Below are 18,085 nucleotides of genomic sequence, written 5' to 3'. Positions count from 1 at the left end.
TTTAACAAAAAATGATTGGACAATTTTCTGTGCGCGAGCGATAAATTACGACGATTTATTATTGATTTACGGCAAAAAAAAAAGTTTTATGAAAAAAACTTTAAAATTAATTTTTTGAACTTGACTGCGAGCCCTTGTCATGATACCGCGCTTGGTGAAAGTGAAGCGACGTGAAATGAGATTCGGGCAGATAAGAAGAAAAAAGAAAGAAGGTTGGATGGGATTAATTACAAATTATTATTATTATTATTGGTTAAATCGAAATTTTGCGAAGAGAGTATCCGGAAGAAGTGATTTCGCGGCAAAGACAATGAAGCTGTGAAATTTTTATTGCATAACGAACGCGAATTATTATTTTGTTGATTTAATAAATAATACATCTTGCCTATTGAGTCAATACATAACAAATGGATGTTATGACTCTATGAGTGTTTTGTTGATGAAAGTTAGTGTGTTTCTTTTATAACATAATAATAAAAGTATAGAAGAAGACATATTTTGTCGAAAATTAATGTTTCGCAGTATTAAATTATTTTTTTTTTTACTGAAGTGAAATTAATTTTCAAACGATTAATTTTGAAAAATTTTAAATTTTGCTAAAAGTTTGAAAATAAATTTATTTTTTTAACGAAAAATGCACAAATTCTTTTAAAATATTATATTTCATGCAAAAATCATAAAAAATTCGTTTTCGTTTCGAAGTTTTTAAATAAATAGAATTTTTATGGAAGAAATAAATTTTAATTATTTTTAACAATTTTTATATTAAATTTTTTTTATATCGAATTAAATTAAATTATCAGATTTTTTTTAATTATTATTGTTTGTTAATTTGTTCTGAAATTAAAACGAAGTATTAAAAAAATTTAAATAAATATGAAAATTTTAATGAAATTTTAAATTAATAAAAAAAATATAAAAAAATATTAAAAATAAATTAACGTTAAATTGAATTATTTACTTTTAAAGTTGGATGAAACAAAATGGGGGATGATATGGATGCTACACTGGATCCAAGATGGCCTGATAAAAAAAAAAATTGTTTTAATTGATGATTCTCAAAGTCACAAATGTTTCTCTTTCTTAAATTTTACCTAGAAGAATAAAATTACATGTTTCTTCGTTCGCTTATTCTTTCAGAGTGAGGTTTTTCTTAATTTTTGTGACGTTTAGCGTAAAAATCTAAATCAAATTGTTCATAGGGCAATTTAAAAAAAAAATCATCAGGTAATGTTTATTATTTATAAATTTTGTAAAAATTATTTATAAAAATATTTTTTTATGAAAAAAAATTTAAATTTATTAATTTATAATTTTTAAAAGTTTATTTAAAATAAAAATTTAAAAAAAAAATATTTTTTTTTGTCAAATTTTTGGTTTTGAATTTTTTTTAAATTATTTTTTTTTTATTTCTTTAAATTTCATATCTCGCAAAAAATTCATCAATTTTTTTCATTTCACGTAACAGAAATTTCTTACAATTTCACTGATTTCAAAACAACGACAACACCGAAGAAATGTGACTAAGCTATCTTTTTGCGCAAATCTGAATAACAAAAAAAGAAGTACTTACGTGCAATGACTAAGACGACGACGACGACGAACAAGAAATGGAGAGAAAATACTTCGCTTATTTAACGAGTTTGAAGATTATTACATGAGCTGAACATTAAACAAGGAGTGTCTAATGTTGTGTGTCTTTGATGTGATAAACATTTTTTTTTTTGAACAATTGTCAATTTGTGACCGACTGTAACATGATTTGGCTATCAATTTCATAACAACTTCTTCCAAGAATGCATTTTTTTTGTTCTGATATCTGATCTCAACTTAAATATTTTGTCCGTTCTTTGGGAAAGGCACGCAATAATTTGCGACATAGTTATAATTATGTGTCCCGAATTCCAGACGAAATATTTCTTTGTTTTGCATTCTGATTCTCGGCAATTTGGTGCGGAAACGAGAATTTTTGGTTCGCTAGAATGGATTTGAAATAATAAAGTTTAAAATTTGCTCTCCAGTGACTTAAAACTTTTTTTATGAGCAAATTTTAAACATATGAGAAATTCTCATTGAAAAATTTCTTGCGAAAAAAAGGTAAAAAAAAGTCGAAAAAAATAAAGAGAAATAGCAAGAAACGATAAGTTATGTGCATTCGACCTGCATGCCTCGTCTTTGTCTGAAGCATCGTTGCTTTATAAAGATAATATTATTCATCTGACTCATCAAAAACTCGTTTTTCGTACGTTTTCGTGAAGTTGTACAAAAAAAAAAAAAAAAAATAAAAATGAGCTATAACTCATGTAGAGAGTTTTATTTGCCCTTTAGGCATTATTTTTGAGAGTGATTTTGTTTGTTGCTGCAGTAAGTTACTTATTGTGTGTTGGTCCACAGCCAGCAATTAAATCCGTCGTTGACGACGATACTCATGCGAGAAACGAAATGAAATGGACGACGACGACGATGTAACAGAAAGATATGCGGATGGATGAAATCACGAGAGAGACACGACGAATACCAAAAAGGACATTAAACTTTTGATGTTTGCACAAGCAAAGAACGGAGCACTCAAATTATTACCATCTAAAAATTTATCATTTTGCGGTTTGGCTTGGCGTTTTGATGCAACAATGCTATTTCTCACATATGGCGAACTAGAGACGAGCTTAGCGAAACATCAACAGCATTCAGGGACGGAGTTAAATTTTTTTGCTTGGTTTGAATTAATTGGTATTTTTGAATTATTTTGCCCTTAAATCCACTAAAAATGTTAAAAAGCTCATTCCAGAATTTTGAATTTAGGTTTTTTCGATTACTTTAGGCCTAACTAACACAAAACCATCAAAAAATCTCATGCCATTTTTTTTTTCGATGAAATGATGTGCCTGGCTTTGTCTCTTACCCTCCTCTGGCAGCAGCATCAACTAATGAACCAAATCAATTTGCGTTCATCTGCAGAAATAAATAAATCAAAGTTTGGAATATAAATGCTAGAAACGTGACTTCATACCAAAACGCGAAACATCGCAGCAGAAATAACGAATTCACCGAACAAAAATGGGTTAAAACTACACAAATCCACTTCTCGGTGTGCATTGCGTTCGGCAATCGGGCAACTCACATGTTGTTCGCATATACTTTTAATAAATCAAATTCAATCAACTTTTTCACTGTATAACTCTATTATATTGGTGGATTGCTGTTGTTGCTTTGCTTTTGCTTTACTCGCAATATTGTTGCATATATTTGCTTAGCCAAACAACAACGAAATATGAAATGTGTTGGATTGCACCGGTTTTCTATTTCTGGAATAATAAAAACAAAAATAAAAAAGTGAATGTTTAGAATATACTCAGGCTTTGTTACCTAGCAAAGTAAGGAGAAATGTAGTTAAAAAAGAGCTTTTGTGGTAGATGAAATGTTGTGAGGAAAATAATTGAAGATTTCTGGAGGATTTTAGGGTGTTTGAAAGTAATTTTTGTGGAATTATTTTAAAATATTTTTTTTTACGTTAAAAGCTTAATGGATTTTCTTTAAAATAAATTTTAAAAAATAAATAGATTTAACTAAAAAAAAAAAAAAAATATAATAAAAATAAATAAAATAAAAAAATTAAATATGTTACTCACTTAATAAATTTAAAAAAAAAAATTAAATTTATAAATTTCTTAAAATAATTTTTTCAATTTTTCTAATATTTTTTGTTTTGCTCGTTTTTTTTTAAATTTAAATATTAATTTTTTAAATTTTTATTTTACTTTCTTTTTAATTTTTTTTTTAAATTCAAGAAAAAATTTAAAAAAAAATATTTTAATTTTATTATTCACAAATTATTTTTTTTGTGTAAAAATGAAAATATTAGAAGCTAAAAATAAAAAAAAAATAATTTAAATATTTAAAAAAAATTAGAATTTATTAATTTTACACTTTAAAATTATTTAAACAGTATTTTTAATTTATTTTAATTTAATTAATTAAATAAAAAATTAACTTAACTCATCAAATAAATTTATACGGATTAAAACATTTTTTAAAAGATTTTTTTTAAAAATAAAAATCAAATTTGTAAATTTCTTAAAATAATTTTATACTTTTTTAAAATTTTTCTAATATTTTTTCTTTTAAGTACTCATTTTTTGAAAACGATATTTAAAAAAAAGTAAAATAAATAAAAATTTAATTTTTTGTTCTTTTTTTTCATTCATAGATTTTTAAATTTAAATTAAATAAAAAATAAATTTTAAAAATTAAAAAAAAAATATATAAAAATAAAAATGTTAAAAACTAAAAATTAAAAAAAAAATTATAAAAAAAAATAAAATTAATTACGGAAAAAAAATATTTAAAGAATTATTTAATTATTATTTAATTTAATTTAATTATTTTTATTATTTAAAGAATATTTTTACTTTATTTGAATTTATTTTTTGATTAATTAAATAAAAATTGAACTTAACTCATCAAATAAATTTACACGGATTAAAACATTTTTTTGAAAGAAATTCTTTAAAATAAAATAAATCAAAAAATAATAACATTATTCACCTTCAACTTTTGTCCTTGTCAATCATAATTTTCTTCATTTTTTCCCAATACAAAAAAAAATTACCAAAGCTACTCACCATTCAATATAATTTTTAAGCCCATTTTACGACATCTTTGATCCCACAAATCATAAACTTTTATGAATATTTGCTTCAACCGCTTTTAATTTGTCGATCATCTCGTTTTCTCACAGAAAAAAAAAATGTAAAAAAAAAACTTTTTTTTTTTTTTGATGAAAATTCAATGAATGTTTCAATGCTTATCATCATAAAAAAATATAAAGTTGTTTTTTAAGTTTGTGTTCACAGAGCTACCATGAGAGAATTTTTTACTTCTTGTTTGTCTTTTTTTTTTGCTGTGTAACATATCGCATGCGAGCAAAATTTGCTCTAAATTATGTTTTTTTTTCGTCGCCGTTACATGTTCAACACTCATATGTTATGAGTTACATGACGGTATGATGATGAGCCGTTGGATGGAAAAGTAGCATGAAAACAAAAGAAATTGTTACACATTTCCATGGAGATGTTTTTTTATCACTTTTTTATTTACTTCTGTGTAAAAAAATGGGCTCGCATATATTACGAAGCACCATAATATTTGAGTTATGTTAGGTCTGATACGTTTTTTGTGAGTGCCTCCTTCGATGTTTTTCTTTGCATTCAACATTTCAACCTAATTTTGCGTTGTTTGGGATGAAAGATGTTGTAGATGTTTATTGTTACAAATAACTTCATGTGTCGAGTCATATGTTAGGAAACAACAATCTATTATATGTAGATGATGTATATTTTATGACTTTTTTTATGCCAACCCGCTGCTGCTGCTGCTGCCACACGAAGACGAGTGTGGGAAACAATAAAAAAGAGACGACGAGAGAATTGAGCTCACAACTGGGTAATTTTGAAGTGTCTGACAATCGATATCTTTCTTACATAAATCCCTCAAACACGTCAAACGACCTTCTTTCGTCTTCGTCAGCTTCGCACACGAATCGCACAAGTGTCGTTTTCCTTCCTTTTTCGTAATTTTTTTCTTCTTTTCGGTTTTTGTGGCATGTGATGGCACGGCATGACACTCCCTCCGAATTTTTTCCTTCGTTAATAAAGAATCATGTTTATGTCTGTGCCTTGATCTACATTCTTACGGTTATGACATTCATGAAATCGAAACTGATTTTGGAAATTTGTGTAGCTTTAAAATGGGAGGAAAGATATTTCCGCTCATTTTTTTTTAAAGACAGCAAAAAATTTTCTGAGTTAAAGAAATTTCCGCATAAATATGCATTAATAAATAATTTGTTGCATAAAAAGTTAATGGAAATAATAGCAGCGCTCCTTCCATCTCATTTAGCTTTAAATACCAGCCATTCATTTTGATTAGTGCACGTCAAGTCGACGTTTTAATGCAGTTCATGCATTTTTATGATATTTTAATAATTTTTTTTCAAACATTTTTATTTTTGTGTCTGTCTGTTTCTAAAATTTATTTAAAATTAAATTTATTTATTTAAAATTTATTTTTAAATAAATTATATTATTAAATAAATTATTAAATATTAAATTTTAAAATAAAAAAAAATAATTTTGTTGATTAATAATTAAAAATAAAAAATTAATAAATAAAATTTAAATTAAAAAAATAATAATTAAAAATTTTAAAAATATTTGGAAATGTTATGAGAATTTAATTTAATTTAATTAATTTATTAAATTTTGAATAAAATAAAAAAAAATCAAAAAATGAGAAATTAAAATTCAGTTTAACTATTGAAAATTTTAAAATTTAATTATAAATATATAATATAATAATTTTTTTTAATAAAAATTTTTAATCACAAATCATGCAAAATAGATACCTTTGAAAAAAAAATTGATTTATGTATTATAATTTTAATTATATGAGTAAAAATAAGGATTTAATTGAAAATTATTTTTTTTTAATTGAAAAAAAAAATAATTTAATTAAATTGAATTAAAAAAAATAAAATTAATTAATTAATTTAATTAAATTAAATTAAAAAAATTAATTTATTTATTTAATTAAAATATTTATTCTTTTAAATTTAAAAAAATTGGTAAATTTAAAGAATTAGAAATTTTAGAAGAAATTTAATATTTTAGAATTTTTTTTCAAAAAGACAAAAAAATAATATTTTTATGAGAAATGCACTCAAACTCAACTTTTCTCAACGAAAGTTTCTTCTTCTTTTATTGTTTAATATCATTTTTCTATAACATCAGGCAGACAACAAAAACAAACGGTGCAGTAATAAAAAAAATCGCATTCACAGGTCAGTTACTGAACTTTTTCTTCAGTTTTTTTTTTCGATTTTCTTTATTATTAAAAACGTGGCGATTATTAATCTCCTTGTTATATCTTTCACATTGAATCCCCTCCGGACTAAATGACACGTCTTTAAAATTCTTAGATTACTTTTTCCTCTTTTACTTCAACACGAACGCTTATGATGGCTCGGTACCTTCCATCGACGTTTATTACATTCCATTGCTGCTGGCTGCATGAAAAATACGAGTAAATTACGAAAAACTTTTCCGTTTTTCAATGCCGATTTTTCACCTAATGAACCTCGATTGTAATCTTTTAAAAAGATATAATAAAGTTTCGCAAGTTGTGCCAAAGCATCACGAGAAACGTGAGTTTGTTAGTTCGAATCCTTTTTTAAAAAGGAGATTTTTAAGTGAAGAAAAAATCATTTCCTTACTTCGTCGTTCGTTGTTTGCCTTCGTCTTAAAAGGCAAACCGCAACGAGTCATTGGCCTGACAGCGAATTTTTTTATGTACGGAAAATTAAATTATGGTTTGTTCATAACAAGACAAATTTATTACAGACAGGAATATAAATTTGCATGGTAAAGGATATACTGGCAGAGAAAGAGAAAAAATTAAAAAGAGGAAAATTCATCTTCTTGTGGAATGTTTTTTTTGCTCTCTACCTGTAACGTGGAATTTTTATGAAGGAAAAAAAAGTAGGAAGACAAAGTATGTTTAACGTTCGAAACGAGTTACCGTTATCATCATTACAATATCAGAATGCAATAAAACTCATGTCTCTAATGAAAATTGATACCGAACGCCATTGGTACATTTCCTGTGTGTGTCTGCGTTTAGAGAGAATGGATTTTTGAATTCACATGAGACACAAATGTCTCGCTCAAGTCTACCCCGTAAGTAATGTGGGTTGTATTGTATTGTGCTCGGCAGGATTCAAAAAGATATAAGATAGAATGCCACAATGCACAATTTTAGGAATAGAAAACGTTTTTAAATTTACAAATGACGAGGGTTAAGAAACTTTGTCCTTCGTTTCTGTCGACGTTTTTAGAATATTTTTGACAAGCTAATGTTCTGAAAATTGTCTGAAAAGTGCACAGAGATGAGTTTTTGACAAGGGTTTTTCTTCAGGTATAACGGAAGGTGTTTTGCAAAGTGCCAAAAATTTGTTTATTTTTTAAAAGAAAAATTTAAATAAAAATTTTTCTTGATGAAAAAGATACCGATTTGAAGAAAATGGGTCAAAAAATTTAATAAAACATTATTTTTAATTTAACTTTTTAATAGAAATTAACTTGGAATAAAAAAAAAATAATAAATTATAAAATAAAATTTAATTAATTAAATTAATATTTTTAATATCTTCATTTTGTTTTTTTTTCAAATTTTCTCATTTATAAATTATTTATTAATTAAATTAAATTATTAATTAAACAATTATTAAATTAATTTAATTTAATTAAAAACAAACAAATTTTTTACATAAATTGGTAAAAAAAACAACAAAAAATCGAAAGAATTTTAAAAAATGTACGTCTAAAAGCCTTCAAAAGCCTAGAGGAGATATTTAATTGAATTAAATTTAATAATTATTTAATTAATTTAATTTAATTAAAAAATTAAGTTCATAAATTAAATTTTAAATGAGAAAATTTGACAAAAAAAAATAATAAAAAATATTAAATTATGCATTTAAAATTAAATTTTATTTTTGTTACACAAATATTAACTATTTTTATAAAATATTATAGATTTTTTTCTAAGTTTGAATTTAAACCAAAATTATTAAAAATAAAATAAAAAAATATTTAAAATAATTTTTAAGAAAATTTATAAAAATTAACTTAAAAAAATTGTAAAAATGGAAAAAATTTAAATTTTTGGCACTTTTTAAGATAATTTGTAATTGGTCTGTTGAAGAATGTCATTCCATTCGAATCGATATTAAATTCTTACTCTTTAACTATTGATACTTACCATCCTTAAGCCCTTGTATCTTAGATAAAAATTTCTATCCAAAGCTATAAATGGATGATTAATTTCTAAAAATCGCTCGCAGCCGAGATCCATTGAAACAATCCTCTCAGTGCAAACTCTTCCCTTTTGTACCTTTGTGAATAGCGTCAATTTTTCACTTGAGGCATTTCCATTTCGGAAACACTGCATATTAAAACTTGTCATCCAATTGAAATTCCTTCATTCGCAAAGCCATAAACTGCAATGATAAACGTGTTAATGGGTTTCAGCTATGGCGTTGTTTATGCGCCATGCCATAATTTTCGGTCGTCACGAACGAATTATCATCATTATAATAAATGTAATGAGAAAATCTTTCATTAAGTTTTCAAAATGTAATAACTTATACATTTTCAATTATATTTTCTCCACTCCACAAACGAAAAAAAAAAAAATAAATTAAATGCACTTCTCAATACCAATAAAATATAAATATTGAGGCATGGGCACTAATTTTAGCCAGTAAATTGAATAAAAGTGCGTGCACAGACAACATTCCAATCATTTTCTGATTAATTTTACATTAAATTCAGCACATATCGCGGTTCATTGATAATACATATTTTTGAGCCGAGAAAATGTGAGCCGATTATCATGATTGCTGTGAGCAACGTAATATCAGTCAAAGGCATCATTTATGCAAAAAAGTAAAAAAAAAACGTTAATCGGAAGTTTTGCAGATTGAATGAACGAGGAAACTAATCTCTATTTCATCGTGACTTGTTTCGCAATGGCTTGGATGTATTGTGCGTTTTCCATGTCATTTCTTGCACTATTATTGTTATTTTAGATGTCTTGTTTATTTACTTTTCGTTCGACAAGCATTCGCTGCTGCTGTTGCTGCAGTATTCGATATAAATCATAAATTTTTTCCTTTTACTTTTTTTTTCACATAAAAACATAAACTGCACTTACAAACGCGTTTATCGACGATGCTGCTGCAGTCAAGGAATTGAATTGCATTCGTTATATCTGTGAAATTAAGTGGAAAAAAGTATCTTTCATTTAAAAAAAAATATTTAAAAAGTTTTCAATCGACAAAGGAGCAAGATGGTATCGCATTTAAATATAATTTAATTTTAACCACGTGGTTTCATTAATTTTAATTAAATTAAAATTATTTAATAAACTAAGTCATTCTATTTATTTTTTTAAATTTTATTAATTTTTTTTAAATTTAAATTATTTTATTTAAATCAACTATTTTTTATTTTTTTTAAATAATTTAAAATAAATTTATTTATTTATTTTAATAATTTAAATTAATTACACATTTTTTTTATTTTAAATTTTTTTTAAACCACGTGGTTTACTTAAATTTTTAATTAGTTTAAATTAAAATCATTTATTTAATTTTTTTATTTTTAAATTTATTTTTTTTATTTACAAATTTTTAAAACCACGCAGTTTAATTTATTTTTTAATTAATAAAGATTATTTATTTAATTAATTAAAATTAATTATTTTAATTAAAATTATTTATTTAATTTAATTTAATTTTTTTTTAAATAATTAAATAATTTAATTAAAGCACGTGGTCTATTAATCTTATTTTTTTTATTTTAAATCACGTGACCTTTCTCTTTGGACATTACCGCATTTTTTCTCCGAAATGCGGTAAAAAATAATTCAAAAATGTGTGTTTGCTTTTAATGTTTCATACTTATCTGCCACACAAATTTTCCATTTGGTAACTTTTTTGCTCAATAATTTGCACGTTTACGCCTTTCTTTCACGTCGTTTCTCGAGCAAAGGCAATATTTTATCAGCAAGTGTAACTCTCGTCGTCGATGAACTTTTGAATGGCCCATGCTGTGTCTTAATGTTGTGTTGAAATAAAGTTATCATGTGAATGGAAAAAAATCTTGTAATTGCATGCAATTTGGATTTTTTTTCTGTCCATATTTATAGCAAGGAGAAGAAGAAGGTCACAATCACACACACGAGCTACGTGATTTCAAGTGTTGAAGTCTAGAATATCGAAATTTAAAATGTAAATGAAGACAAACATGGCTTATGCCGGCTTTTTTTGCGACGAAATTATTATCATGGAAGACAATCATGAGCCTTGAATAAAAAGTTTTGCCATACCAATAAACGGATGATTACTTCCTCCTTTGTTGCGTACGCTGCTTGTTTGTTATGTCAAGTAAAGGCCATGCTATATGTATAAATTTCATGATTTTATTCAGAAAGAGTTTAATGTTTCCGATTCAGAATGCGAAAAGAGAGAAAACTGAGAGGAAAAAAGGACTTTATGCATACTATAAATCAGAACGGAAATCCATTGGATTTAAAAATTTAAATAAGTTGGAAAAATAAAGAGTGGATGTCAATGAAGAGAGGTGTGGTCGATGTCGTTCTTTATTAACACTCTCTGTTGGATCGGCAGTAGTAATAAGTTACTTTTGATGGTAATGACCTGAACATTGCGATAAAATGTGACGATAATTTCTGCGATGGCAGCTTTTTTTGTCTTTAAAATCGATTTTATGGATTCAGGGGATTTTGCTTTTGAAATACTTTAAGAGAATAAATTCATGAAAAAATGTTGGTATATTGGTAAGTTTTATTCTTAAAAAAAAATAGAACGAAAAAAAAATGAAAAACAAAGTTTTAGCTCAACAGTATTTACATACTATGCATTCGATACAAATATCTGAATTAGCGTTAGCGATAGAGTAATTTTATAACTTGTATGTAAAAATCTTCTTTAATAACTTTAGAAAATTGAACAGAATTGCAGCCAAAATTAGAATGAGTTTGTAGCTGATTCTTGAAATAATACCAGATGGCAAAATTTATCAACCAGTTAAGAAATAAATCTTCAATGTGATACATCCAATATTAGCTAGCTGTGATTAAACGAACACACAAGCCGCATCGAACGATTCTAAGCTTTTTGCTTAAAAAATGGTCTTCAAGCTACTGCTTATACAAAGCCGAAAAGTTAGTCCCCTACTACCATGGGTAATCTTATTCTAATAATCCAGCTCTACCACAATTCTAGAAAGAAAACAACGCCTACCATGTTAAATACGTTAAATAAACTCAGACAACCTGGCAGAATGCAAAATGCAGTTTTCTCAAAAAAACTCAAATCTATCCAGCGGGTTATTTAATGACCAACAACCATTAGACACAGATCTCTTTTTATTTTAAGACTATTTTCTAGACTCTATTTTCAAGCCATTTGTTCCTTTAATTTGTCCAAAATCAGTAGAACAGAGTCAACAAATGTATACTGAGCATCAAGCAAAACTTTTTAAGTCTTGACATATTTTTTTTATCAATTTTTTTTGAATTAAAAAGTATTCATTTTCTGATTTGAAAACACTTTTTTTTCACTAAAAGATCAAAAAGTAAAAATACATTTACTTTTTGATCTGATTTTACTTAAAAAATTATTATGAAAAAATAGTTGCAGAAAATTAAAAAAATTAAAATTCAAATGTTTTAAAACATTTTCAATAATTGTATCGGCCTTTTTTTTCTAAAACTCAATTCAATTAAATTCGTTGGAATTAAACAATATTGTATTGTATTAGATAACAGACAAAATATTAGCAAAATATAATTTTACCTTAAGCCTTGTTGCACAATTTCAGTAATTTTTACTGATATAAAATAAGAAATTTAAGTTTTTAAAGCTCTGATCCAGATTATAAAACTGCGTAATTGAATTAACGTAAAATTCCTCAAAAATTACCTCAAACTTAAACATTTTGTGTCTGCCTAATGTATCAAATTTGATTTATATCATCATAATTTTATGTTCACTCGAGCAATTTAAATATAAAATTTACATTAATTTTATCATCAAAGCCACGCAAGGCGCTTACTTTTCTTCTCGTTTCGTTTTTAAAAGCAAACGAATCATCTAAATAAATCTCTAACTACCGCAATTTATTTAGTTTACGCAAAATTTTCATCTTAGCTATTTGCCAATTTTGTAAACAAATATTTTTAACTCATAATTGCCTTCTGAACTTTAAACACGAGAAAATTGTCAAAATCTTGCTTGACTGGGTCAAAAATGCCGTATATCCATAAATAATTTTCACTTTACACTAAAATTAAATTTTACTTTGCGTCGTTTGTCTTCTTTTTGGTACTTTAAGAGTAAAGTACACGAGAACGAACTCTTTGCTTTGCTTGAAAGTTCGCTACGGTTCGTTTCACTTTTAATTATGGTAATTCGTGAGTTCTTGTTTTACGTGTATATTTTTCGAAGAGTGGCGTAAATGAAACGTATAAAAAAAGAAGAAACAAAAAAAGGCAGCGCGTATTGTTTTCAAATCTCACTCGCGTTTCCCATCAAAAACAATTGAACTTTGAAATTGATCAAGCGAAATTTTTTCTTTAAATGTATTTTTTTTCAATGATACTGATCAACTCTTATTTTCATTTCATTTCAGACAAAAACTTCTGGCTAAACTTCTTGTCAATGTCGATGACGTCAAAGACTGCAAAAAAAAAGTAAATAATAAACAATGTGAAGAAGTATCAAAATAAATACTTACAGCAAAAAAACAGCAAAATAAACATTTTTTCATTCAAGTTAAGACGCGCACGTGTAAAAACCGCAAGTACTTATATTACGCGAAATTCAATGGTTTACTTTTGCTTGTCAGAGTAAATTTTTTTTGTGGGTACACGAGTATTTCGGGAAATTAAATTATTTGAAAGGACGCTGCTTGTCAAACATCACACAACACAAAAAATAAACACAGAATAAAAAGGTAAGTGAAAGTAATTTCTTCTTCATCATCTTTTTTGTAAATATTTCATCGCAAAGGTACGATTTTCTACCCATTTCATTGCCAAATAAATTCTGTCAAGTGTTTCAACCTGCCTGCCAGTAAATGACATCTCTTGCTTTTCCCACATCAATAAACGAATGTGATGCAAATAATGTGTCCCGCATGCATTTTGTGAGGTCGTTTAATTTATCAAGCCACAGAGCGAAGTATTAAATTAATATTTTAGCATATTTTTGTCGGAAAAAGTAATTAAAAAGTTAAGGAACAAAAAATATTGTTGATGAAATATTTTTACTATCTCTCTTTCGTTCTCTCTCTTTTTCTGTCGGTGCCGTTCGTTACTTAGTTCCGATGCAAATAATACAATTTAGTGCTTCGAATGAAAGCCGAAAATAAAAGTTAATTTGTTCATTCATAAATATTTTAATATAAGATAATAAAAGATTATGATTAAATTTTATTTTGTCTGCAGATGGAGACGAGTAAATTTTGTTTGTTTTTTTGGGCTACTTCAGAAGAATGAATGAAAGCGAAAATATGCACAAACAATAGAATAGATACGGAAAATTATCTTTTGTTTGAGTTTATGAGGCATTTTATATTGAATTTTGGGATTAGATTAGAAGTTTTGAAGTCGTAAAAAAATTTTGAGATATTAAAAAGTCTTAAAAAAATTAAATTCAAAAAATTTTAAGGAACAAAAAACCAAATAAAGTTTTTTTAAAGAAATTTTTGAACAAATTTGAACCCAAAATATTTAAAGAGCATTTTTTATAAATTATTTTGACCTTTAGAAAAAAAATTTTGAGTACAAAAAGTATTTTGAGTGTCATATTTGGTCAAATTTAAACAAAAATCTCTTTTGGAAAAAATTTATTTAATAAATTTTAGTTTTAAAAGAGGTCTCTGAGGTAAATTCCAATTTTTTGACAGTAGAGGGCGCTATAAAAATATTATTATGAAGTAATAATTTTATAAATTTTGACAAAAACTTCTTCTATGAATCATTTTTAATGGATTTTTAATAAAATTCAGCTTAAAAGGAACTTTCTGATGAAAATTTAAATAAAATTTTGACACCAGATGTCGCTTTTTAAATAATTTTACTTCAAAACCCCAAAAAAGCGCCTAAACAAGACCATCATGACCTTTAAAAAAACTTTTTATATCTTCAATCGTCCCAAATTTTTTTCCAAGAATCTCTTCTTTGCCTTTTTTTAATGAATATTTCACACATTTTCCGGAAACTAATCTTTTAATTAATATTTTTTAGCGATTCTCACGCGCAGCAAGTGTCTCGGTCGTTTCATTTTTTTTTTTTTCAAATGAACTACAAATTTGAATGAAGAAAGTGAGAGTCTCGCCCGCATATATGGAAAGAAATTAGCTTTGTCATGCATTTTAAAAAAACGTATTGTACTCACCTTTTTTAATATAATTCAACGTGTCAAAATAAAGTGCGCGTCTTCCGGTGACTTCATGCCTTCAAATCAGATCATTAGTTTGTATTTATTACTTGTAACGTCGTCCACATGCCAGATAAAAAAAATCATCACGACATTCATTAATCATAATTTTTACTTTGCTGGAGGCCTCGATTCATTTATTTTTTTCTATCTTCGTTGCTTTTCTTCTTCCTGAACACAAAATTTGCTGACAGCTAGTCCATTCAGCAATTTCTATTCATTCTGTCAGTGTCCCGCGAACGTTGCAATGTCAAAATATTTAGTCGTAAATGGAGTCGAACGAAAAAAAAAGCGAAAAACTAACTTTCAATCAATAACTTTTATCAATTTATTGATGAAATTACAGATATTTGTCAATGTTGTCTAACAAGATTTGTGAGATTTTGATGGCAGTAGGTGACAGATCCCATATGAGTTGTATTGTTGTGCTATATAATACGCGAAATTTATCAATATGTGACATCGACGAAAATCAAGTTGACTCGCAAAAGACTAGTAGGTAGTGTTGAGTTGATGTAAATAAAAATATAAAAGAAGCAAGAAATCCAACAATAAAAAAAGTAAATCAAAAAATGTCTCAAATGGGAACGAAATTTGCTGTGTATGACGAAGAAAGTATGACACGACAGACAAGAAAATATATTGTATTAAAGGTAGATGATGTGAGACTTTAACTTCTCGTTAGATAAAAAATTCGCAAAAAAATAAATTTGCAGGAAATTTTTTAAATTAAAAAAAAATTCTTAAATTAAATTTTTCTAAATTATTAATCCTAATTTTAATAATATTAATTATTCTTAATTTTATTTAGTTTTTTTATTTAAGTATTTAGTTTAAATAAATAATTAATTAAATTTAAATAATTAAAATTTAATTTTAATTTTAAAATTATATTTTTTTTTAACTTTTTTAAAAAATCAATAAAATAAATTTTTCTTACAAAAATAAAATTAATTTATTTATTAAAAAAATATTTTAATAAATTTTTAAATAAATTAATTTAAAATAAATAATTAAATTAAAAATTAAATAATTAAAAATTAAATTTAAAAAAAATATATTTTTTTTAAATAGTAACTTTGTTAAAAAAAAATTAGTAAAATAAAATTTTTTTACAAAAATAAAAATTAATTTATTTATTAAAAAAATATTTTAATAAATTTTTAAATAAATTAATTTAAATAAAAAATTGTTTAATTAAAAAAATACAATCAAAATATATTTTAATTAATTTTATTTTTAAAACTTTATTTTAAATTAAAATAATTTTTAATTTTATAAATTTTTCTATTTAAAAATTTAATTAAATATTTTCCGAAATATTTTGATAATTTTTTTTCAAAAGTTTTGCGAAACATTTATTCTTCACAAAAATTTGTCATAAGTTTGTAAACTTTTTACTTGTCAGCAATTTTTTTCTTTCATTTTTCCTTTTTGTCAAAAAAAAAACTTCGATGACCTCCTTCAATACACATCATTAACCTCTTAAAGGTCCATCTGTCGAACCAAAAATGTTACATCTTTCAAAAAATATCATTTCTCAAGTCCACTTGAGAGTTCAACGATTCTTTTGATGCGAAAGTACACCTTCTTAGTCATAAAAATAAACTGTTAGAAACAAGTCATGTTTCCATTTTCTCGATATTTTATTGTCTAGTTTTGCCATAAATTGATTTTTGTTGCAACTTTGTAGCTTTTTTCTAAAAGAAATCTTATTTTTCTCATGCCAAACGCACAAAAATTCATTAATATCGATAAAAACGTTTTTTATGTACTTGTTCTGAATGTTTCTCACAACCACTAATCGAAAGTGACAAGACATCAAAAAGCATTTTTCTCTTCTTCTTCTTTTTTTTACGAAGCACTTGACAAGAAAAAAAGAGAGAGAGAGAGAATAAAAAGATTAAACATATTGCACAAAAAAAAAATTATGACATTTGTGCTTACTTGTCTTTTATTGCAATCACAGTAATTTTCTGTTTCTCGTTTCATTTCATTTCAAACCGCATGAAAGACAAACGAACAAATAAAAAAAAAACTTGACACGAACTGAACATACTTTAGAAATCACTTTTACAAATGATTTTCATGTTTTTCTTCGTCGTCGTCATAATAATCAACATACATGACTGCTGACATCGACAGCAAGATATCACAAGAGAGTTGTGCTTTTAATCAATCATCGTGGCAGTTTTGAGCGCTTTTATGCAACCGTTCATTAAATTCAAAAAAAAAAAATCACTTATCGATGATGCTTGCCTGCAAAAAGTTCATTTGTGGAAAAGTACTTAACCTCTTTTTGTGCGATTTCAAGTGAATTTTCCGCAATACGGGAACAGAGAGTCATCTTAAAAGCCATTTAATCCCAACTTAACCCGATTTTTCGTGAGTGTGTCACGTTTCGTCATTAATACTGCACTTGTCAACAATTCTTTTAATGCCCTGTTAAAAATTTTGTGGTAAAAAAAATTATGAAAAGTGATGCTTTTTAATATAAAAAATATATTTTTATTTTAAATTTTTATTATTTAAATTTTTTAATAAATATTCAAAAAAAATTTTTTAAAAATATTTTAAATAAAAAAATATTTTAAATAAGAAATTATTTAAAATAAAATTTGCAACAAATTAAAAAACTTTTTTTAATTTAAAAATAAAAAAAAAATTAAAATTTGTTGATTTTTTTTAAATAAACAAATATTTCTTTTAAAAAAAAAATATAATAATAATAAAAATAATAAAATAAAAAAAAAAAATAAATAAAATTAATAATTGTTTAAAAAATTTAAATAAATTAATTATTTTTTTTATTAAAAAAATATTTAAATATTAATAAAATAAAAATATTTTTTTAATTTTTAATTTAATTTAAAAAAAAATATTGATTCATAAAATTAATAAAATATTAAAAATTAATTAATTTAATAAAATTAAAATAGAAAAAAAAATATTTTGTGAAAAAACTGACAGAATTTTTATCTGGGCGTAATTAAGTGAGTG

At 25.1% G+C, this 18,085-nt stretch overlaps 1 protein-coding gene across 1 annotated transcript in view; it reads left to right on the top strand.

Annotated features, from left to right (window-relative positions):
- LOC134829434 (uncharacterized) overlaps positions 1 to 18,085 on the top strand; it is a 55,084-nt gene that overhangs the window by 16,439 nt on the left and 20,560 nt on the right. Inside the window, exon 2 of the mRNA XM_063842498.1 lies at positions 13,275 to 13,598. The gene's annotated coding sequence lies outside the window, so the exon portion shown is untranslated. The remainder of the gene's footprint in view (positions 1 to 13,274; positions 13,599 to 18,085) is intronic.

The sequence above is a fragment of the Culicoides brevitarsis genome, chromosome 2, assembly GCF_036172545.1.
Source record: "Culicoides brevitarsis isolate CSIRO-B50_1 chromosome 2, AGI_CSIRO_Cbre_v1, whole genome shotgun sequence".
NCBI lineage: Eukaryota > Metazoa > Arthropoda > Insecta > Diptera > Ceratopogonidae > Culicoides > Culicoides brevitarsis.
The sequence above is the reverse complement of the archived record's forward strand: the minus strand, read 5'-3'. Positions and strand labels throughout refer to the sequence as shown.